The sequence below is a fragment of the Cimex lectularius genome, unplaced genomic scaffold (assembly GCF_000648675.2).
Source record: "Cimex lectularius strain Harlan isolate CLEC.00 unplaced genomic scaffold, Clec_2.1 scaffold198, whole genome shotgun sequence".
NCBI classification, from domain to species: Eukaryota; Metazoa; Arthropoda; class Insecta; order Hemiptera; family Cimicidae; genus Cimex; species Cimex lectularius.
Genome location: NW_019392853.1, coordinates 746,723 through 771,065, shown reverse-complemented (window position 1 = coordinate 771,065; position 24,343 = coordinate 746,723). Strand labels below are relative to the sequence as shown.

Here is a 24,343-nt window from a genome sequence, read left to right as displayed (position 1 = left end):
AGGAGGTCTCGAGGCCATCATCGATTGAGGTCCCATTCTCAGGATGGGAATGTGTCGAGAGGGCTCGAGCAGTGAGGTTAGTATGGATCGAGAGGTTGGTGTGAAACTTTTGGAATCGGGAGCGGATCAGTTCGTTGACGGGGGTGTATCGTGTGAGCTGTTCTACCCCCCCCCCCTCGTTCTGTGCCTATAGCACACCGGTAAGTCTAATTCATGAAGGAATTTGATTAGTACACCCGGTTTCTGTGGTCGAATTTCTTCTACGGTCACATTGTACGTCCCAAAGCACTTCCTCCTGCGGGCAAGTGTAGCGCCATAGTTTGTTAGTAGGTGTGTTGTAGTCTCCTCTGCTTCTTTGCAGAATTTGCACGTACCGTGTTGGGTTACGACAGTCTTCTTTAAATGTCCGTTTAGTTTGCAGTGTCCTGTTAAAAATCCTGTTGGGATTTAACTGCTTCCCTTGATACATTATATTACTACTTTCCTTCCAAAATCTTTTAAGAGGTTCTTGGATTGTTTATGTCCAATGAGTGAGTTCCATAGTTCCTTCATTTTCTTTTTATCCTTCTATTTGAGGTACTCTTTGAAGTGTGGGTTCCTATGCCACAAGTCGGGCCCTACCAGCGATATAGCAGCCCATTTTCTAATAAGGGTATCCGCTTTGTCGTTGCCTTCTACTCCAACATGTCCTGGGACCCAGCAGAGTCCGACTTTGTTCAGCATACCTAATATGTTTAGTTTAGTTTTGCAGTTCAACACCATCTTTGAACCAATGATGTTTGAACCTAGTCTTTGATGGCTGTTTGGCTATCTGCCATAAAAGCTATGTCCTTTTTTGTACCCTTTATTCTAGTTTAATTGAGTTAATCTCTCGATTGCGTAGAGCTCAGCTTGGAAGATGCTATTTGTAGGATTCATCTTAGAGCGTAAAACAAAACAAAATGAAAAAAAAAAAAAAACCAGAAAATAGAAAAAAGAGGACTACGCGTTAGTCGTCCACTCTTATATGTTAGCGTTTGTAGCGGACTGTGTAAATATTAAATTTAAAAACAGGAGAATTATATTAATTCAGTGAATGAAAAAAAGGGGTTAAAGAATCAACAGAAATAAGGTTACCCACCATTCGGCGATTCCACACAAACAATAGATTCTTCGGTATTTCGGGTTCCGGGCTGGCGGCATAACAGACGGTGAAAGAAAGTAAAAAAGAAGAGACAAGAAAGAAAATGGTGAGGAAAACCGAAGGAAAAGTCAGAAGATTGAGGGCGGGGCGGAGGGCAAAAGTGTTTCGTCAACGTGTGGTGCAGTTTTACCAACTGAAAACAACAGGTGAGCGGTCGGGTTCCAATAATCGAATTCAAACAGTTGGCGCGGGTAAACTTTTTTTCTTCGGGAGGGGGCCCTCGAAATTAACAGCGCGACCGAACAGCCACTAGCCATCACATTACGATTTTGGACGAAACGTAAAAAAAAGTCAAAACTAAATATTCGGGTATTGGTGGGACAAACATTTAAATTATTAGGTAATTATAAAATACACTGAGAGGCAAAAAAAGTGGCCACCCTCGGTTTTTTAGTAAATACATGTATTCGTTATCATTTTGATTTATCGTTGATTATTGAATATTTATAATAAATCGTTATAATTTTTATTTTTTGTTGTTTACTGGATAGTTATAAAGAAATGTATAAGATATAGCTAAAAAAATAAATAAATAAAATATTAAACTGATTAAAAATATTATACCAAAAATGTTGATCTGGAAACAATAAAGAAAATATTCATGTCAGTACGGAGTATTTCCTCATCTTGCGTTGATCACCCCTTGTATTCGACTTGGCATCGATTTTATGAGGTTTTGACTGTGGTGCTGTGGAATATTTTCTTACTCCTCAAACAGCGTAATTATACAATACATTGAGAGGCAAAAAAGTGGCCACCCTCGGTTTTTTAATAAATATCATTTTGATTTTTCTTTGATTGCTGGATACTTATAAAGAAAAGTAGAAAATATACCTAAATAAAAAAATTAAATGAAAAATTGAACTAAGCAAAACAGTTTTACCAAAAATATTACTACGGAAACAAGAAAATATTCAATTCCGTACGGAGTATTTCCTCCTCTTGCGATGAAACGGCTTGCATTCGACGAACCATCGATTTTATGAGGTTTTGAATGTAGTACTGTGGAACATTTTCATACATCAGTACCATTCTTAATTCCTGCAAATTCTCTGGCATACTGGGCGACTTTTTACCGTATTTGACAACTCGTCCCAAAGATGTTCGATAGGGTTTAAGTCGGGACTACATGATGGCCATTCCAAACATTGATTTGAAGCCCGATCCATGTGGTCACCAAAGATACTAGCTGCGTGAGGCCTTTCTATCGTCATGCATAAAAATAAATCCGTCACCAATTAGTGACATATAAGGAACAACATTTTCTGATAACACATCGTCAATGTATCGTGCAGCTGTGCGACCTTCCATAGAAATGCCTGCCCAAACCATAACCTCCTCCATAGCGTCTATGAAGTGAAAATATGGTGGGGATATACAGCTCTCTTGTTCTTATTCAAACACTGTCTCGACCGTCAGAAGACCAATTGATGTGATTTCTTTCGAAACTTAACCGAGCTGTTCCTCGTCAAACGATCTGGGCCAGTGGCAGGCCTTCTCGCATGTAATCCAGCTTGTGAAAGTCTTCGCCTTACTAGGCGTAAACTGACATTAACTTTTCTAACTTGTTGAAGTTGTTGATCTCAACAGCGGTAGAATGTCGATTGCCGAGTACAATCAACACTCTTGACATGATGTGACATAATGACCCGACCTGATCCATGGATTCTTGAGTAACCTTTAGTATCTTGGTAGCGATGGACTTAACCGAGCTATTCTGCTCATTGGCAGACGTTCTGGACCAGCAGCAGATCTTTTCGCACATAACCCAGCTTCTGAAAGATAGGAAGTTCCCAAACAGGAATGAAGAATGGGTAGAATGTGTTTAAACAAGAGATATTCTAGGCCCATTTGCCCATTATAGGCAACTGAGTACTTAGACGGGAGGATGATGGAAAGTAAATTTTTATTCAGATACAATCGAAATTTTTATTAGTCAGTTTATACACCGTGAAATCAAGTCAATATTCAACGAGGACTTGAAACAAATGACTTTACATATTTTTGTGTTGCATTGGCCTCAGGGGATTTCGTGCAAAGGCCTAGGCATTCGTGTCTTAAGCGACCATTTCTTTTTTTCGCGAATACATCTTTGTCACGAAACCTCAAAGGATAAATATTTAAAAAATCTACTGCTATTCAGAATTTTAACAATTAACCGTCCAACTCACGCTTTTGTCAAAATAAAAATCAATTTCATTTTAAGGTATGAAATTTCACTTAACAAAAATATCCGTGAATTTCCAATAAAACGTGAAATCAAATGGTTAGAGAGGGGGGCGTCGGTGGCTGCAAGGTTTAATCGTTGACACGGCGCTCGTCACTGTAAGGTAAAGGTTCCGTGTTCGAATCCAGCTGCCCTGCATTCGAACCCGACATACTTACAAATGGGCTTTTTTTCAAAAACACCGGCACCCTGAGGGTTTATATGATGCGAACCCTCGTAAAAAAGAAAAAAAAGTGGTTAGAGCAGCGGCGTATTGAACGGAAGGTCGTGGGTTCGAATCCCGCTCGTGACATTAACTTTTTCATCTCAACCAAGACTTTAGATCAAAACAATAAATAATTGAAATAGTTGATTCTCAATTATGACTACTAAATTTTAATTATTATTGTTTCTTTATTTGTTGACAATTTTATTTGTTAAGATGGTTATTTTATTTAGAAATCGTCTACTTGATTTAGACTCATATTGTGTCTGACATTCGTTTATTTTTAGTCGTTCTTGAAATATGGCTGTGCTATTTTTGAAAAATTGGCTGTCCCCAGCAACAAGTGATAAAACAAATTTCTAATCGGTGGCAGGACCAAGAGAACGGGGTTCAAGGTGACCAGTTGTTTAGCATGTGCTAAACGTTGCTTAGAAAAGTGCGTATCACTTACAAAAATTCAAATAGCCGAGGTTTCTTTATAATAAATGTCAATTTGGACAAAAATGAAAATTTAGGTCATTTCTAAGCGTTTGATCAAATAAAACCACAAAATAAGTACACTCCGTGTATGGGTTATATAGTATCCCACTCGTTGAATACGCGCTTAAGAGACATTGAAGTCCATCGGCAAGGTTAACATAACAGCATAGCAACATTTTAAAGTTTTAGCGTTTCACGAAAGTACAAGAAAGTTCGAAAAGTTGCGTGGGATACCACGCTCAGAGGAAGTTCGCTAATTGAAACAGAGTTTTATCAACCGTCGTTAACGATAGAGACCAGTTATCGGCATCGAATAGATAGGAGCTGAACTGTTAGGCTCGATTACAAGAAATTATGGTGAGGAAAGGGTGGAGAAAGAAGCTTCATGCTCTTTGAGGTATGAGACAGGTCGGTCGTTCTGCAGCCGGCAGTATGCGTTGAAGAGAAACGGATATCGACCTCGGTTGGAACATGATCAATAGCATGCCCATAAAATTGAAAAAAAGTAAACACACCGTTTATCACCATTGGCTGTTAACAAGGCTATCGAATTCACAAACTTGTTAATTTCTCAAATTGGACGGTTAGGGTGTCGGAAGTAGAACTGCCACCCCCATCACCCACTTGAGCCGGTGCACTGGCCGCCCCCAGCCCACCCCGCCCGCCGACGTCCACGACCCCCATCACCTCACTAGCCGACACTACGGGATCGTACTTTTTCACGACGCCCGATTCAACCAGTGTCTCAAATCTGGTCGAATTCATACATATAAATATTGTTAATGGGATGTGGGTTAGTCGTGGGTCGTGAGAATGGAAGATCAATACGGGGTTGAGCGTGCGCGGGGATGCCCCTACGGGCGGCAGCCCCTCGTCCCTGACCCTCTCATAGCCGCCCTCGACTACTTACCGAAACAACGAGTAGGAACATAAGTAATAACTTACCAATCGACAACTCAAACATCAATATGTAATATTTTTACTTACATTACAAGAAATGAAAGAAAAAATCTGGTACAAATCAATTTTTACAAAACTCTAAAACTAGTCGCAAATCAACTTTGTCTTCTCAACTTTATTTCACGGTTTGGTCTCTGAAAATATTTGTGCCTGAACAAAAAATCTCAGAATATATTTCTTCAGATAAACTATAGACTCACCGTCGAATCGGTAAAATTCGAATAGCCGTCTAGTACCCAAGGTAGCTCAAATACTAGACGAGCTGGCGTCCCACAAGGGATCTTATCTGGTCCCATTCTGTTTACCATTGGCACTCCTTACTTTCCTATACATTGCAACACTATCATAACTAACCCGAACCTTATCCAAGCAACCTCCTACAGCCGTCAAATTACCTTACTAAGCATTGCTGGGAAAGAAGGATATTGAATTGGGAAAAATAAGATCAGTGTACATTTGCATTGAAAAAACACTCTCCACTGTACTTCAACAATAAGAAACAAACTTAATAATAGTTGTGAAAATAATTAAAATTATGGTCTTAATAACAAGTCAAAATTCTAAGACTGATTCGTTGACAATGTCAGCTCCATAATGCCATTGACATTATTCTGATTGTTAGTGACTAGTTATACTGATTTATTTCTACTGACGATAGTTTGAGACACCGCACCTCGATACCCAAACATCCAGCTCATCTTCTTCACTCTTTTCTCGTATAGAAGAACAACCTAGATAGTGGTAGCACCGCTAACATCAGCATATTGATAAAGATCTGGAGGAGCCTTCAATTTCTCACCAGCGGCTACTTGTGTCTGTTGACTGAGATCTTCAATCTTCGGTTCACCGAAGATGATATGTGTCGGAGGCGGGATTCTTAAACACATCTGGGTATTTATTACAAATAGGATATTTTTTTATTCGCGAATTGCAACTTGTGATACCCCTACGAGTATCATACTTGGTTTAATTCCATGTTTGGTCATGAGTTTCCTGGCCTTTGTATCCCCTCTCGACAGTTTGGCTTTGCTAATGTCTGGAATGGGTACAGACAGATCAAGTGGCTTCTGCATCCGGGGCATCAGCAGCTTCCAAGTCGGTGCTGGAGGTAGTCTCGACAGGCTTCTGATCAACAAAGACTACTTTTGGTTGAGTACGAGCTAAACACCACAAACCACACACAATATCCTTCCGAGCATTTCACGATCCGGCTAGCGTTTTAGCGGGTGAAGCCAAGGCTTTCGATAGTGTTTGGCACTCAGGCTATCCAAGAGTACTCAGATAATCATACCAGTACAAGCGGCGCCCCAAAAAAGCGCCATCCTGTTTATCATTGGCACATCCTAAACTGGATCCAATAAAGCTACCACCAATATCGAAGAACACCTCAAACTCATGGTGCAAAAATGAAGATCTACAACGGTACTTTCACTCAAATCTTTTCTGTTAAAAAAAGCCTGTCCTGGACTAGACCAATTACAAGAAATTATCGACATCTACACATGTGAAACACTTAAGACTATATCTAGGCATCAGAAATGAACACAATTGGACAAATAAGAAGATTGCTTGGACCAAAATCAGGCTTTAACAAACCAACACTCTAAACAACAATAATTCGACCTTATTGCTACATACGGAGCAGTACTGTGGGGTAGTAATCCGTCCAATATCCAACCATTCCAATCAAAAATTGCTTTCTCCCAGCTCCCTACTACCTTTCTAACTTCACCATCCACAATGATCTCAACATTCCCAATGCTCAAAAATTGATGAGTTGTTAAGTTTCATTCCAATTTTTCAGCCCATCGTACTGTCCAAGCCCTTTCTGCTACCTTCCGTTCCAAGAACCACCCTCCAGCAAATCAAATAATCAGAAGTCCTTAGAAGGATTGCACTCAAATCACTTTTACGTTCAATAAACAGACTTGACTTAGACGCAAACACCAATGAATAATCGACATCATTACATGTGAAATACTTAGGACAATACCTAGGCATCAGGAATGGACAGACTTGAACTGAAGAAGACTGCTTAGATCAAAATCAGGCATGACTTAACAAACAACTAATAGTCCAACAAAACAATAATTCGACCTTATTGGACAGAGGAGAACTGTGCAGTACCAATCGTCCAATATCCAACCACTCCAAGTATGCCAATGAAATGTTCTCAGAAGAAATCTCCCATTTTCTTATGACGTCTCTAGCCTCACCATCCACAATGACCACAGCATTCGTTCCGGACTTGGTCCAGCTTTCCTCTCGTTCCCCTCTAACCTTTTGTCTCACACGTTCAAACCTTCAATTATCTCCCATCTCCCAAGATTCCTCAACGTCCCTTAAACGACGTTGGTACAGAGCTCTACTTGCCCCTAATCACCCAAGAAGTGTCCTTCGGGAGCAGTTCTGACCGTAATGCCAGAAACTGGGTGATCCTGCTGTCCTTCCTCGACCTATGCAGATACCGTAATATTATGCGAATACTCGGCACCGACAGTACCCAAGAATACTTCGAGCTCATCTAGAATGTTGTAAAAACGATTACGTTAAAAATACACAAACAACAAAGAATTACGGATTTATTTACAAGTGAAATACTTAGGACTTAACCGATAAACTGTGAGGTACCACGAAGCCATCCAATATCCAACCAATCCTAGCTCTCTATTAGGTCTTGTACCTCAACATTCCCGATGTTCAAGACTTAATCCGTTCCTGCGTAAGTTCCACTCTAACCTTTCGTCTCACTAAACCCTTCCGTTCAAGCTCTCCTCGTAACCTTAAACGATATTGGCCTCAGCTCGACCACTAATCCGTCAGCAGCAAGAGTGTCAGCCTTGCCTGGTTTCAAAAGACATGTGCCCATTGGCAGCAGTGCTCATAGAAAATATATAAATACAAAAATAATTTCACACCATTACCTCATAATATAATAAACGAACCAATAATTTAAAGCTTAAGGATTTGAATGTTGTTTAACGAGGTTAATTATCAAAAAATGATGCATATACTTATTTCTCTCTTGTGCGAACTTCATATTGTAGATAACCACGAACCGTTTGTACCAGGAGGTACTCTCGGCCGTAAAGCCTAACAAAGAGAATACTGATTTAGGTCATATTTTCCCTTAGTGAAAATACATTATACAAGCCCTTAGAGATTTTGCAAGTCAATAAATTTGGCTTTCTGATCATTCTCGTTTGTGTCCCTCGGCTTAACAAGATACGATCCCAGTACCGCGCGCCGTACCGAATTGCAAAATATACATAGAAAATTTTCAAGTATAATCCTCCCTCTAAAAAAAGGTAATCCTTTTATTATTACTAAACGTACAGTGATAATAAAATTAAATGAATTTGTTATTTTAATATGTTAAAGTGATGGAAATACTGACAGTTTTTTCCATCAAATAAACCGTTTTTAATTTCAAATTGGCGCATTTTTAATTCGAATTATCCATTTTTCATTTGAAATTTACCCTTTCTAATTTCACATCAGCGCTTTCTTTAAAACAATAAAAACTTTGGATATGGTATGATATGTAAGAAGTAAAGTGCAATTCATCATGAATATAATATATTTATAGAGATTCAAAGCTGATAGGGCTATATACCTTTTTCCGACAAATTAACCCTTTTCAATTTCGAATTAAACCTTTCTTTAAAGCACCAAAAAATTTAGGATATTTGAGATTTTTTTAATGTACAATAATTGGGGTTTAACATGTGAAGACTATATTAACATTAATTACAATTNATTTTAAAATTTTATACTATTATTAATTTTAATTTTAATTTATTTTCATGCTATTTTATATAAGATTCCATATTGTATTTTTTTAATTACAAATAATAGTAATACTTGCTTATACTTCATACTAACTCCTAATCTTTATAGTGGTTTACAAAAAGGATAAATTTGAAATTTAAAAAAAAGTCAATTTTATATTAAAAAGGGCTAATTTGACGGATGAAAAGCTACATAAAAGAAATTCTGGGAAAAAGGGCTGAGGACACTGTTTAAAATCGGCCAAGTTTTTCTTGCAATGCCATGGATTTAAAATGCAAAATCGATTTCTCTTTCTAAGAATCCATCCTTATCCAATCAAATTGTCATTTTTTTATACTTATAATATAATTAGAATGGCGTTGCCGTCATAGTTCGATTTTCCAGGTTTTTCATTAATTGTTTATACTATTATACGTTTTATGGTTTAATACAATGCCGTACTTCATTTATCTACAGTCTTAAAAAAATTTATGTTTTAATGTCAGAATAAAATAGGGGTAACAAGAAAAAAAGATTAAATGGCTCATGTCACGATGACTGTTATAATAACATGGGGGATTCTATCTCACTTTTACTCTAATTCTGAAATTCACTCGCAGATGCTTAATTAAACTTTTTTTTAAATATGATATAATTTAAGTTTTTAATGTGATAAAACAAAAACCATCATGGTTTCCATTACAAAGAAAAAGGCTCTTTGAGGATTTAACCACTTGTGTTAAATGGAGCTCTAATTAACCTGCTCTAAAGAAGTAAAATATCTAGGCGTTATTTTTCACCAAAGACTTTCTTAGACCATTAAATAAAACGCAAAAAGAGAAAAAATTGCCGTCGGCAGGTGTATAGTTTTTCAGCCAAATTAACCGTTTTTAATTTCAGATTAACCCTTTGTTTAACTTCAAAGTAACCTTTCCAATTAACCCTTTTCAGTTTCAAATTAACATTTTTAATTTCAAATTAACGTTTTTTTTTAAATTTCGAATTAACCCTTTCTTTAAAGCATTTAAAAAACTTAAAAAAAAGGTGCTGTTATGAAATATAAGCATGTAAAATTCCTGTACACTTGAAAAAAAAATTTTAATATAAAAATAATTGAGCTCTTATAAGACCGTATGAGAAATAAGTACAATTAAAATTAGTGGTTATAATATATAAAAAATTATTTTTGTAATAATTCCAGAGTTTTTAAAAATATAAAATAATTATTTTATATACCAATTATAACAACAAATATAACAAATATAGTTTACATTTGACAAAAAAAAATCATCGAAGTTACCTCAGGTCGTGAGGATACTATGAAAAGAACAAGAAAAACATAAACACATAACATAAAGATTTTCAAGTTTCGTACTTCCCCAGAAACACTGTTTTCGCTAACATACACATGCTTATATGTCAAACCATTTTCTATGTTTTTTAACGCTTTAATGATAGGGTTGATTAAAATCAAACAAATTTAAATTCATGGTAAAAGTCACATATTTTTTATACATTTTTAATTTTAATTGTAATTAATTTTCGTATGGTCTCCTAAGATTCTTCTTTGTTTTTAATTGCATGAATTTTACTTTACACATATACATTTCATTCCATATCCAGTTTTTTAATGCTTTAAAGAAAGGCTTAATTTGAAATTAAAAAAAGGTTAACTTGATGGCACGAAAGCGGGATTTAAAATTAAAAAAGGTTAATTTATTGGGAAAAAAATTATAGCCAGACATCACATTTTCATCCACCTTCCTCTTTGGAGACATCAAACTCTTACAGAAGAGTTGTTAATATACCTGGGGCGGGTTTAATCCATCTATTCACGCTAATAAATTACTTTGTCTCTCCAGACATCAAATTTTCACTTTGGAGTAGTCGACATTCCTTGGAGCGTGTCACGCTAATAAATTTCTAACACTCTTCCGACATCAAATTTTTGTTAATGCTTTGAAATTTGAAATTAAAAAAGGTTAATTTGATGGTAAAAAGTTATTTATTTTTAATTGTAATTGTAATCTAAACATATTTTTTCGAACGGTCTTCTAAGATCCCGATTTTTTCTCAAATGCATGAATTTTACTTTAATTTGAAATTAAAAAGGTTAATATGATGCTAAGAAAGGTTAATTTGATTATGAAAAGTTATTTATTTTTAATTGTAATTGTAATCTAAACATATTTTTTCAAAAGGTCTTCTAAGATCCCAATTTTTTTCAAATGCATGGATTTTACTTCAATTTGAAATTAAAAAAAGGTTAATTTGTTCCTAAGAAAGGTTAATTTGAAATTAAAAAAGGTTAATTTGTTCCTAAGAAAGGTTAATTTGAAATTAAAAAAAGGTTAATTTGTTTCTAAGAAAGGTTAATTTGAAATTAAAAAAGGTTAATTTGTTCCTAAGAAAGGTTAATTTGAAATTAAAAAGGTTAATTTGTTCCTAAGAAAGGTTAATTTGAAATTAAAAAAGGTTAATTTGATGGTGAAAAATTTTATATTTTTAATTGTAATGTAAGCATATTTTTTCAAACGGTCTTCTAAGATCCCAATTTTTTCTCAAATGCGTGAATTTTGCTTTAATTTGAAATTAAAAAAGTTAATTTGATGCTAAGAAAAGTTAATTTGAAATTAATAAAGGTTAATTTGATGGCGAAAGGTTATTTATTTTTAATTGTAATCTAAAGATATTTGTCAAACCGTCTTCTAAGACCCCCAATTTTTTCTCAAATGCATGAATTTTATTTTAATTTGAAATTAAAAAGGTTAATTTGATACTAAGAAAGGTTAATTTGAAATTGAAAAAGGGTTAATTTGTTTGAAATAAATTATATGTCATTCATTAAATTGATTTGGAAAAGTGTCGAGTTTCGTCGGTATTATTATTTTTTATTTTTTTCCCATTTTTTATTTAGTTTTTGTTGTAAGCCCATTTGTTAGTATGGTTACCTTTACTAAACAATAATGAGTCACCGTATCAACGCCTTAACCGTTAAGGCCTCCCTAATTCGAAGTTAAAAAGGGTTAATTTGACGAAAAAACAACTAAAATCGCCTTTGTGGAAATACATGATTTGCGGTGGGGTGACTGTGGCAATTCACCTTCTGGAAAAGATACTTACTTCTATGAGTAGAACTATCTTTTCAAAAAAAAGTGAACTGAGGAGTATGGTTATATCCATTGGTTGTTAGACCATCGATAACCTGGACCATCTTTAGTACTGCTCAGAGGGTGCTGGGGCAACGAGAACGACCCGTACCGTCGATATTATTTATATAGACGATACTGCTTACAGATTGTATAAAGTCAAATGGCAAACTCAAGGATCGAATGCGTAACGCAGGTTACGGCCCGAGAAACGATCGAAAATGTGGAAAGGTTTGTAAAGGGGCTTTCACGTGAATGGTTGTATAGTAATACGGGCTGATTGAGCTGTAAGGGATGGGGCGGAGTGGTTCTTCCATGCTAATGAGAAGGAGGCCCAAGGGAGGCGAGAATCATGCGGCGGAGCATGGGCGGAGTTGAGTGAATCCCACCACAACAGCGACCTCTTCTATCATCTATTTGTTTGACAACCGGTATCGATTGTCCTCGTCCGCACACCGATGACCCCGAGCCGCGGTGGACAAAAATCCTAATAAATTCCCGGGGAAGGTTCTAAAATGTCAGAGGCGAACCGCAAGCTGTGATCACGCCTGTTTGAATAAGCTCGGTTTACACAAGTACGGCTTATACTTTGACCCTTTTCCCCTTGACCCCTGAAAATTCGAGAAACGAATCTAATGCTTTTGATTACGCATTTAATTTACTTCAAAACATACGCATCAAATATACAAGAACAACTCAAAAACAGATTAAATAGAGGAACAAATTAATGAAAAGTATAAATCATAATAAGTTAGTTTAGTTTTTATTTACGTATTATATTATACACAAAATATAAACATAAAATAAATGTACAGTGATCACAATTACGGCATTTATTCACCTCTTTAATATTAATATCTGTAACTATATCACAGAAGGAACTTAAGGGTTTAAAAAAAATCTAAGTCCACGTCAAGCTATTCACAAATTTTACGTATTTACCACAAGGTTTTGTGCTTTCTTTTTGCAGGCTAAAGAGTCCCAATGTCTGAAATCAGACAATTAACGAAGTGCGCGCATGTTCTTAAATATTGAGATGCATTTGTTAATGTACTGCTTAATTGTCTCATTCTCACAGACCTCATGCAAATGTCTAATCTCTATAGACAGAGGAGAGTCGGCGCATAACAGGAGAAACTTGTTCTGGGTAGTTCGTAGTTTCTTGTAGTCAGTTTCGCATGTTGATTGCCATGCTTGAATATGTTAGAATTGTTGTGATCACCACGCTTTATAATAGCAGTTTGCTATCATGGCTCAAACCTGATTCACTGCAAAGTAGCGGAAACATCAATTGAACAGCTTTTTTACTGTTCGCAACTACTACATTGACATGAGTTGTGAAGTTCGTTTTATTGACAAGCCATAATCCCAAGTAGTTTTCCCCCTTAATTCACCCATGTGGAGAAGGGTATCTGAGAATGAACAGCCTCATCCGAGGTGTGTGCCGGGCGGTCACACAACCTAGGATTCATCCTTCGAGATGACTAGTCGGAATGGCGGTCTACTCGTTCGACTCTTGAACGGCCATCTCATCTCTTATATCCACCCAGGGCAGCCATAGCCCATTAAATGTGGAACTACGGTGACAATGGGTGGTACTGTATGGTCAAGGCGGGGGTGCAACCTGAAAAGGTGAGCCTCGTGTCCTCGGTCACTTCCCTTTCTCATTCCAGGCCCTTCGGCATACTTCCTCGAGACCTCTCCCAACCCTTCGATGCAAGTTAGGTATCCAGGCACAACATAATGGTGTTGCCTTTGGAATGTGGCAACATCAATAAAGCACAAGCTTCGTGTCGGCCGGTCTGCATATACGGGGGAGGGTGCATAACCATCTGAACTACGGGGTAGCAGAACATGTTCCAAGTCCAACCCTCTGCACGGGAATGGACTCGTAGTGGCGTAGTGGCGATGCTCCTGGTGAGAACTTAGTGTGAACCTGTTGCTCAGGGGTACCCTTTACGGTTTCCTTCCGAGAGCAGTGTTCTTCTAGGGGGTGGTTAGATATTCCACTTTAAACAATACCGCGGCCGGAGCGGATCCGTAAGTTCTTACGCTGGAGGAACCCCAATAAAGGGTCACCTTCTCTATCTAGAGAACCGGCGGGATGACTCACGCTGATGCATTTCAGCCACCAGTTGCCTTGCGGCACACGGTCTGGTGCTTAATGCAGTCCCATCCACTCGGATTGAACAAGAAAAGAGTGAGGTCTACTCCAAAACTTGCATCTGTAACACCATCCAGTCGCGAGCGGAGGTGCGTCATCTCTCATCTTGAGAATTAAAACGTCCGGTAGGGCCGAAAAAGCTAGTTACGGACATTAAATATCCTCAAATCCTTTTAGGATCTCTGAGTCCCAGGTAGCTTACAGAGTTAATCCAAAATATCCAAAAGACATCACCGTTAATGCTCACTTCACCTTCGAAGGTAGAATGAGGGCGTAAAAAGGGCAGAATCATAATAAGACTTTTAAGAACATAAATTCACAAAATTCACATTCTTTGCATAAAAATTGGGAATAACTTCAATTAATTATTCTTTTTATGTAAGGTCTTGGTTGAGGTGAAAAAGCTAGTGTCACGAGGAGGATTCGAATTTTCATCTCTATCAAGACCTTACATAAAAAAGAATAATTAATCGAAGTTATTCCCAATAAGAGTAAAAATGAATTAAACAATTGCTTTCCAAATACAATGGAACGGCACTTTCAATTCTTACATAAAAAGAATAATTAATTGAAATAATTAATATGGTCAATTAGACCATAATAATTTAAGCATAAATGGATTGAAAATAAAGTTCACAAAATATTTTTTAATATTATTTTTAACTCGTTAATATAAAAAATATACTATTTAATAAAGGTTCGGAGTATTTCTATCGCACCATATTTTTTTGTAGGGTTATTATCAAGATCATTGTCCAACACCTTTTGTTTTCTGTTGCCATGGATCATTACGATTCCAATCCTATATTAGTTAATGGATAAGCCACTTATCCTTGAAAGGTCGAAATGGATTCGGCAGGAGATAGGAACAGTATTTGATAGAATTGACCGTTTTCTCCTCAGGGAGTGGTTTGTGGTAAAGGAATCCCCTCCAATCCCGTGAAATGCATAGAATGATCTTTGGGTGAAGTCCGCCCTTAGAAGTGGTCAATGGAGGTTCATTTGGCTTTCCCCCTGATTGAAACTGTATTGTTATCCATTTTTCACGTCCCGTTATTATTGGCTTCAAATTGTATGGCGTTGTAATCAATAAAACCCAACATTAAAGTGTCGTTTTTTTTAATTTCCACGATGCTAAAAAAACCTCAAGCATAAAATAGATATTTTCAACCTCTTATTAAAATATGTAAATATACACGACAGTAGAATAATGGCAAGGAAATTGTTCCGAGATATCAAATAAATGAGTCATTTTCAAAGACAATTTGACTTTTAAATTAAATTATCGTTAATAGGCAAGAGTAAAAATGAATTAAACAATTGCTTTGCAAATACAATGGAACGGCACTTTCAAAGCTCTCGACCCAGGCCCATTGTTCCTCATGACCGGCTCTTTCCCCACAACGCCCCCCATCATACCTTTTAAAGGGAATCCACGAAAAATCAACTTTCAAAAAGCTTCCCTATGTGAGGAAGACAGAAAGTTTAAATGTGGAATAATTGCGTGGCAATAATGACGAAGCTGATAAAACGGCATCACCGGGCAATTTACCATTCCCAATTTAAATTTTGGACCACATAAAAGGAAGTTAAGTCTTGTTATTTATCATAGCATGTCGCCCCGACATGAAGCACCTCTCGGCGGAAGTGGATTCCCACTTATAATATTGTGTTCCAAAACAAAAATAGTTGAAAGTTAACTGTGAACATTAGTATGCATTATTTATGGGCCGACAAACATCTAGTGGTCATCGGTAGCCTTCTGCGCATGAAACGGTAAATTCTGAGCTTTTTTTTCTTTCACGCATCTTTCTCCCTACCTCTTTTACTCACCTTCACTCTGCAGACATCAAACTCTCACCCAAGAGTTCTTAATATTCCTCTAGGCGGGTAATAGACCATCTATTCACGCTAATAAATTACTTTTTCTCTCAACGCATCACACCTTTACCCATGAGTACTGGATATTCCTCGGACAGGTTTAAACCTTGCACTCACGCTAACAAATTACTTTCAGCCTTCACAGTTCGCATTAAACTCCGTAGACTTCGATATTCCTCAATGTTGATTTACTTATAAATTTATACTTAACTTACTCTCTGGAGTAAACTCTCACCAAACATTTCTTGATATTGCTTAAACACTTCATTCACGCTAATAAATTACTTTCACTCTCCAGCCATCATACTTCCCAGGTGATATGCCTCGAGGGCGGGATTACTCCAGAATCCTCCACATTCCTCGCGGTTGGTTTAAAACCTTCAATCACGCCAATAAATTACTTTCACTCTCCAGACATACCACTTTCGCCTGAGAGTGCTCAATAATCCTCGGGAGAGGATTTAAACCCTTCATTCACGCTAATATATGAATTTTGCTAAATCACTAGGGCATCCACCGTTCATTTCTCTAGTTGTATCTATTGTAAACTAATCTCAAGCTTATTAACTCGGTCCATAATGGGTCTCTTTCATGTCAGGAAGTGTCCATGCGTTAGCCAGTATGGCCTACACGTAACATCGTTAGGACGAGGCCTCCGTTGTCAAGGTAGCCGACACTCTGTAGCATCGTTAACCCGTCTATGACAATAGTGAAGAATAGTTTTATAATAAATTCCATCGCATTCTTCTGTTTGCTTAAATTTCAGTACTTATTAACGGGTCGACTTGGTTATTGGACATTATTTACGAATATGAACATAATAAACACTTGCGGGAGGTGCGGAACGTGGACTATGCTCAACAAAAAAAAAACAGGATACCAAGAAGCCCTAGATTTCCATAAACTATCAATATAAACGTCATGACTGAAAATTCATATTCACGTTCATCCAATGGAGGATTATCGGCCGGATTATGTGGTTTGTAATCCAAGGCTAAACCATCAGCTTAAAAAGCTGAACTTGTGGTTCACGACCCACCCTCATCAATCACCGGAGTTTCAATGCAAACAGCGGTTAGATGTGTGCAAACATCGGCTTCAAATTGCACAATATTGTCTTCATTTTTTGTCGGAAAAAGGAAAGGGATAATTTAATTAATAACTCGCGTTCGATTTTGGCAAAAGATGTGTGTTGGGCGAAACTTTGGGGATGATTTGCACTTTGGTCTTACGCCAAATGGCCGAGTATTATTCTAGACTTTATGTGTAGTATTTAGTGACCGTTTATTAATAACGGATACTTGACAAATAACAGTCATTTTTACAAACAACTATTTGGCATAGCCATGGGTAGCTTCCTAGGCCGGGAGCTTTCACATTACCCTTCCTCAGTAAATACGAAGATGATATATTGATATATTGATTTAAACTATATTAGATACATTTAACAGCTTTCATTCACGCTTACAATTTACACATGAAATCGAAAACAACAAAACAATACCAATTTTAAACACACTCGTGATAAAACTACCAGATGGGCACATTAATCATAAATTGGTATACAAAACCGAGAAACACAGATCGCTACCTCAAGTTTACATCATACCATCCCCTTCAACCAATAATAAACACAGCCAAAGGGATAATTCACAAAATTATTACCCTGAGACATGAATCATTTCACCACAAGAACGAAAAAGATATACAAAGATATCCTACATAACAACCACTACCCAAAACACATAATCAACAGAATAATCAACAACAACAACTCAATGGGGGGGGGGCCGCAATGGTTCAGGCGTTGACACGGCGCTCATCACTGTAAGGTCCTGGGTTCGAATCCAGGAATCCAGCGGCCCTGCATTCTAACCCGACATACTTACAAATGGGCTTTTTTTCAAAAACACCGACACCCCGAGGGTTCATATGACCTCTGCTGTTGCGAACCCTCGTAAAAAATAAATTAAAAAAACTCAATACTAACATCATCAACCATCACTAATAACACTACATGAATTCTATCAAGCACAGGCAAAACAAACATACCAATTCCATTCGTTCACGGCCTATCATACGAATTAAACACATTTCTTTCTTCAGAAAACTTTGGAATAGGCTCTGAAGACTATAAAACTATTCACAGCCTTTTTTCCAAAATTAAAGATCCCACTCCTGTAACAAATAAGTCTGGTGTAATTTATACAATCAATTGTATAAATTGTACGGCAACTCACGTCGGAATTACATCCCAATAACTGGATATCTATGATTGTAAAAAACAAAAGCAAAATCCTACAGCACTAGCTACTAACCAGTTTGAACAACAACAAAATTTCTATTTCAACAATCCAAAAATATTAAACACATAACAAAACAAACATAAACATAACTTTTTAGAAATGGTTTACATTAACAGAGATAAACACAGCACAATTACAGAACTGAAACACGGAAACTTAGCCGCAGCTTCGCTATAGAAATGATAAATGGAGGAGTGAGTGTGGTGTTCAATCCTTTTTTAAATCTACTCACAGTAAGCTGTTTTGCAACGATCCGGATTTCGAGCCTTTTAGCTCATCATCAGGTTGAAGGGCTTCTACAACCACGTCTCTCGACATGAACATGTTATAATTTCCGCGTTTCGCACGTTCAAATTGAGCGCCATTAAAAAAATCAGCTTCTCATTGGAACGTCACGTTGGCGGAGGTATCAGCGGGTTCACTTTGGCAATTCATGTCGAGAGAGGTAGAAATCCTTCAACCTGATGATGAGCTAAAAGGCTCGAAATCCGGTCGTTGCAAAACAGCTTCGTTACTCAAGAATGCATTGATCAGGTCAGGTCATTACGTCACATCATGTCAAGAGTGTCGATTGTACTCGGCAATCGACATTCTACCGCTGTTGAGATCAACGACTTCAACAAGTTAGAAAAGTTAATGTCAGTTTACGCCCAGTAAGGCGAAGACTTTCACAAGGTGGATTACATGCGAGAAGGCCTGCCACTGGCCCAACGTTTGATGAGGAACAGCTCGGTTAAGTTTCGAAAGAAATCACATCAGTTGGTCTTCTGACGGTCGAGACAGTGTTTGGATAAGAACAGGAGAGCTGTATATCCCCGCCATATTTTCACTCCAGAGACGCTGTGGAGGAGGTTATGGTATGGGCAGGCATTTCTATGGAAGGTCGCACAGATGCACGATACATTGACGATGGGTTATCAGAAAATGTTCCTTATAAGTCACTAATTGGTGACGCGTTTATTTTTATGCATGACAATAGAAAGGCATCAAGCAGCTAGTATCGTTGGTGACTACATGGATCGGGCTTCAAATCAATGTTTGGAGTGGCCATCATGTAGTCCCGACTTAAACCCTATCAAACATCTTTGGGACGAGTTGTCAAATACGGTAAAAAGTCGCCCAGTGATGCCAGAAAATTTGCAGGAATTAAGAATGGTACTGATGTATGAAAATGTTCCACAGTACTACATTCAAAACCTCATAAAATCGATGGCACGTCGAATGCAAGCCGTTTCATCGCAAGAGGAGGAAATACTCCGTACGGAATTGAATATTTTCTTGTTTCCGTAGTAATATTTTTGGTAAAACTGTTTTGCTTAGTTCAATTTTTCATTTAATTTTTTTATTTAGGTATATTTTCTACTTTTCTTCATAAATATCCAGTAATCAAAGAAATATCAAAATGATAACGAATACATGTATTTAATAAAAAACCGAGCGTGGCCACTTTTTTTGCCTCTCAGTGTGTTTTATAATTACGATGTTGGAGGAGTAAGAAAATATTCCACAGCACCACAGTCAAAACCTCATAAAATCGATTCCACGCCGAATGCAAGCGGTGATCAACGCAGGATGAGGAAATACCCCGTACTGACTTGAATATTTTCTTTATCGTTTCCAGATCAACATTTTTGGTAAAATATTTTCAATCAGTTTAATTTTTTTTATTTACCTATATCTTATACTTTTCTCTATAACTATACAGTAAACAAAAAACACATTAAAATAAAAATTATAACGATTGCAAGGATTTACTATTTAAAAAAATTGGGTGGTCACACTTTTTTTTTTGCCTCGTAGTGTTTATAAATTTAAAACTCTGATTGTCCTGAGGTATTAAAAGAGCCATGCCACGCATAGGACAGCACTCCGTAACTCATCCTGCATACTTCTAGCTTTCTGCTTTGTCAAAATATGCATTTTCACGGTGCATAATGGTAATAATTGTTCTGTACGCACCTAAAGATTGAAAATTACATTGACATTAGTTTGTTGGTGTTTTTAAAAAAGACGAGACGGTCTAAACAAGCATGCGAAATTGAAACCATTTAATATAAATCGAGTGTATTTAATAGCAGCAATAATTCGCAGCATTGAAAGCGTTCGTATTATTAAATATCGTTTGCATGTTCGCACCAATGACCAAGCAGCAAGTGGATAATAGTAATCGCTCAATATAGCTTATATGGGGGGGGGGGTTTCATCTCTATTGACGAGGGTTATCAAAACGCCTGTTATTCCAGTAGGGATCAATATTACAATTAAACTCGCAATGTTTTGGATGCAATGAAACGCTCATGGTTTCGTTTTTTCTGAGTGCATAACGCTTGGCTGGCTAAGAAGCTGAAAAGAAGCTTCATTTTTAAAGCGCTTAGAAACAATGACGAGTAAAACAAAAACTGTTCTGTACATGACGTGTAGTAGTTTGCCGAGGACGTATAATAAAATTCATCTCTTTAAAAAAAAGAGCTTAAAACTTTAATCAAAAGACCGTTAAGGAAGAGAAATTGGGAAAATGATTGTTCGTTGTTTGTTTTCAAAGGGCTTAGGATAACGATCCTTTTCTTAGGAGATGAAAAGTGGATAACAATGAAATTTCTATCGTGGGCCAACCGAATAGAAACCCCCATTGACCACGTCTAAAGGACTTCGCCTAAAGAAGTTTCGTTCTATGCATTCAAAGAGGACTTGACTGCAAACCGCTCTTACAGGGAAAACGGGCCCGTTCTATCAAACAGGGTTCCAAATTCTCGTGCAAATTCCTCGTGACAACTTAAGGACTCGTTTTTCGTTTTGTGACGCTGCAAAAATTCTTGTGCTACCTGGGATCAAAACAAAACCGGCCGTAGGTCCAATCGACCTTCTGTTCTAGTCAATTTGTACATATTTTAAGCAAATTATCATGTCACACTGTCGTTAGAAACAAAAGTGACTCATTTTCATTACTATTATTATGTCTAAATTTATGCCTGTAAAAGTTTCTTTATTAATAATGAATAATTCAAACCTTTCATAGATCGTAGGGCAGTGGCTACTGTACGTAATAATTTGCAGTGACTTGCAGAAGGATAAGAAAAAATTTAATGTTTTCGCACATGAAAATCATTGCAAAATACCGATGACTTTAATGAGGGACGTGGGAATTTAATGAGTAAATTGATAATCTGACAAAACCCGCCACAAAACACCCACTATTTTTCACCAAATTAACACTTTTACGCGCCAAATTACCATTTTATAAAGTTCAAATTAACCCATTTTAACTTCTAATGAAACTTTTCCTTAAAGAGTTTAAAAAAACTTAGGAAATCATATGAAATAAATAAGATAATCCTTGTATTTTTTGCGGTTTTGTAACGTAAAATAATCAAGCTCTTAGAAAATGTATTAAAATTAATTACAATTACAATTAAAAATTATATACAACTAAACAAAAAATTCTTTTTCTTTTAATTTGAATTTTTTTAAATATAAAATAATTGCGCTCTTACAAACCATATGAAAATCAATTTCGATTGAAATTAAATTTAAAAAATTTGTAAAATTAAATTTAAAAATACAGGATTCTTCTTTTACTATGAGAAATTAGAGAATTGGGTTTTTAAGACCCCAATAATTTTATACTAAAAAGCCTCGAACTCAAAGAAGAATCATTTGTTTTTATACTTTTTATACTTACATTTCGTACAATCTCCTAGGTTCTTTCTCTTTGGTGTTTTTAAGAAAGAGATAATATGAAATTAAGAAAGGTTACTTTGAGAAGAAAGTGTTAATTTGAAATGAGAAAGTTTAATTTGGAGGAAAAAATATAAATTGAAATTTAAAAAAAGTAATTTGAAATTTAAATCGGTTAATATGGAGGTAATAAAATTTAATTTGAAATTAAAGCGTTAATTTGAAGTTTAAAACGGTTCAAATTAAAACCAAAAAGGATTAATTTGATGCTAAAACGGTTCATTCGAAATTAAAATGGGTTAATGTAATTCTAAATGGTTAATTTGAAATTAAGAAGGGTAAATTTGATTGCGAATATGATTCATTTGAAATTAAAAAGGGTAAATATGATTCTAAATGGTTAATTTGAAATGAAAAAAGGTTCATTTGATGCAAACTAGTTAATTTAATACAAAAATGTTTAATTTGAAAGTAAATATGGTTAATACGATTCTAAATGATTATTTTGAAATTAAAAACGCTTAATTTGAAAGTAAAAATGGTTTATTTGATAAAAAAAAGGTTTTAATTTGGAAGTAAAAACGTTTAAGTTGAAGGTAAAAATAGATTATTTTAAATTGAAAAGAGTTGATTTCGTGCAAAATAAAGGTTAATTTGGTGCAAAAAAGGTTAATTTGAAAGGTAAAAGTGTTAATTGATACGAAAGAGGATGAATTTGAAATTAAAAAGGTTTAAGTTAAAGGAAAAAACTTTTACCCATAAAATTGAGCCTTGTACGCGCCAAATTACCATTTTATAATTTGCAAATTAAATCGTTTTAACTTCAAATTAACCTATTCTTTAAGGGGCTAAGAAAAACGTAAGAGATGTAAAAAGTTATACTTTTTCCATCAAATTAAACCTTTCTTTTTTCAAATAAACATTTTCACCTCAAACTATACCTTTCTTATTTAATCTTATCCATAAAAAAAGACCTCGGAGATTGTACGAAATGTAACCATGAAAGACCCTTTGACAATGAATTACAACAAAAATTTAAGAGTTTCCTTAAAGGTCCTTCCTGAGTACTCAAACAAGGGTTGGCTGATATTTTACGTCGCATTGGAAGAAAGGTCTATAGCCACCAGTGACCACACGCAATTATTATTTTCTGTCAAAAACTGTTTCAGCCGCAATAAAACATTTTAATACTTTTTCATAACCGAATATCCGATCCTTATCAACATTTTCAATCGCTGGTGAATATAGTATATATAAAATGCAAGAGCTTCTCACTGTCAATTGGTCAAATCAACTCACATCGACTTAATCACCAATCGATTTGGATTCTATTTGGCCTACAATTAGAAAAGCAAATGGCATCCCTAGAACGATCTATTGTTTGATGAGATCGGAAATCGTAGAGTCTAATGCGAGTCTTCTATTTTATTGTTGCTGCCCTCTCATTTCACTGACACGCAAACCCCTGAGAATCACATCAGAGAGCTTTTGCCTTACTTTCGGTAACTCCTTAGTTGATTAACACCCCTTAGGGAATTTATTGCATTCGAAAGTTACAAAAATAAAATTAATCGATAAGAAATAAAAATTATTGCAATTATCTCAGGTGATACCTGGGAAAAGGTTGTAATTCAGCATGATGATCTTACCTACTTATCAAATAGGCTTGCGTTAAAAAAAACACAGCTGTTCGGTCTTCTTGAATAGATAACAAATTTCGTTTTGTAAAATTTCATTACAGATTTTAAAAAAACCTTTGCACCAATTCTAAGGGAGAGGTTAGAAAACAAGTTAAGAAAAATAAGAACCCGCTTTAAGATTTCTCATCTTGGTGAATAATGTATCATCAGATTGCGTGAGCCTTTTCAATTTTCTCTATTGGAAATTTACCATTTTCATTTGTTCGCAGTATAGTGTTGTAAAGAAGAAGTTGATAATAAACCTCCCTTCAAATGGTGTAATTGTAATTAATTAGATGTAAATTATTAGAGATTACCACGAGGCACATCGAATGATCTGGGTTAGTGTGAATGAATTGTGATGTTTAGATGAAATTTATTAGCGTGAATGGAATGGTATATCCCAGCTTGGCCTAAGGTTTAGTTCGAACGCCCTGAACACCAAAACAAGGGTGCCAACGAGGGTAGCGGCTATCCGCTCCTTATCTGGCGCCACGTGGGGAGCCTCGTACAAAACGAGACAAGTCTACAACACGGCGCTGTGCGAGTCTGTAATACTGTACGCGGCGCCGGCGTGGACTCGCGAACGACTGGGCGGTGCTTGAGCAAGCCCAACGTGCAGCCCTGCTTGCTGTTACCCAGGCGTACAGGACGGTATCCTCG

General features: G+C 36.3%; 1 pseudogene; it reads right to left on the bottom strand.

Moving 5' to 3' along the window:
- Positions 1-5,582: 5,582 nt before the first annotated feature.
- LOC112127583 lies at positions 5,583-15,553 on the bottom strand (annotated as a pseudogene).
- Between the last annotated feature and the right edge of the window lie 8,790 nt (positions 15,554-24,343).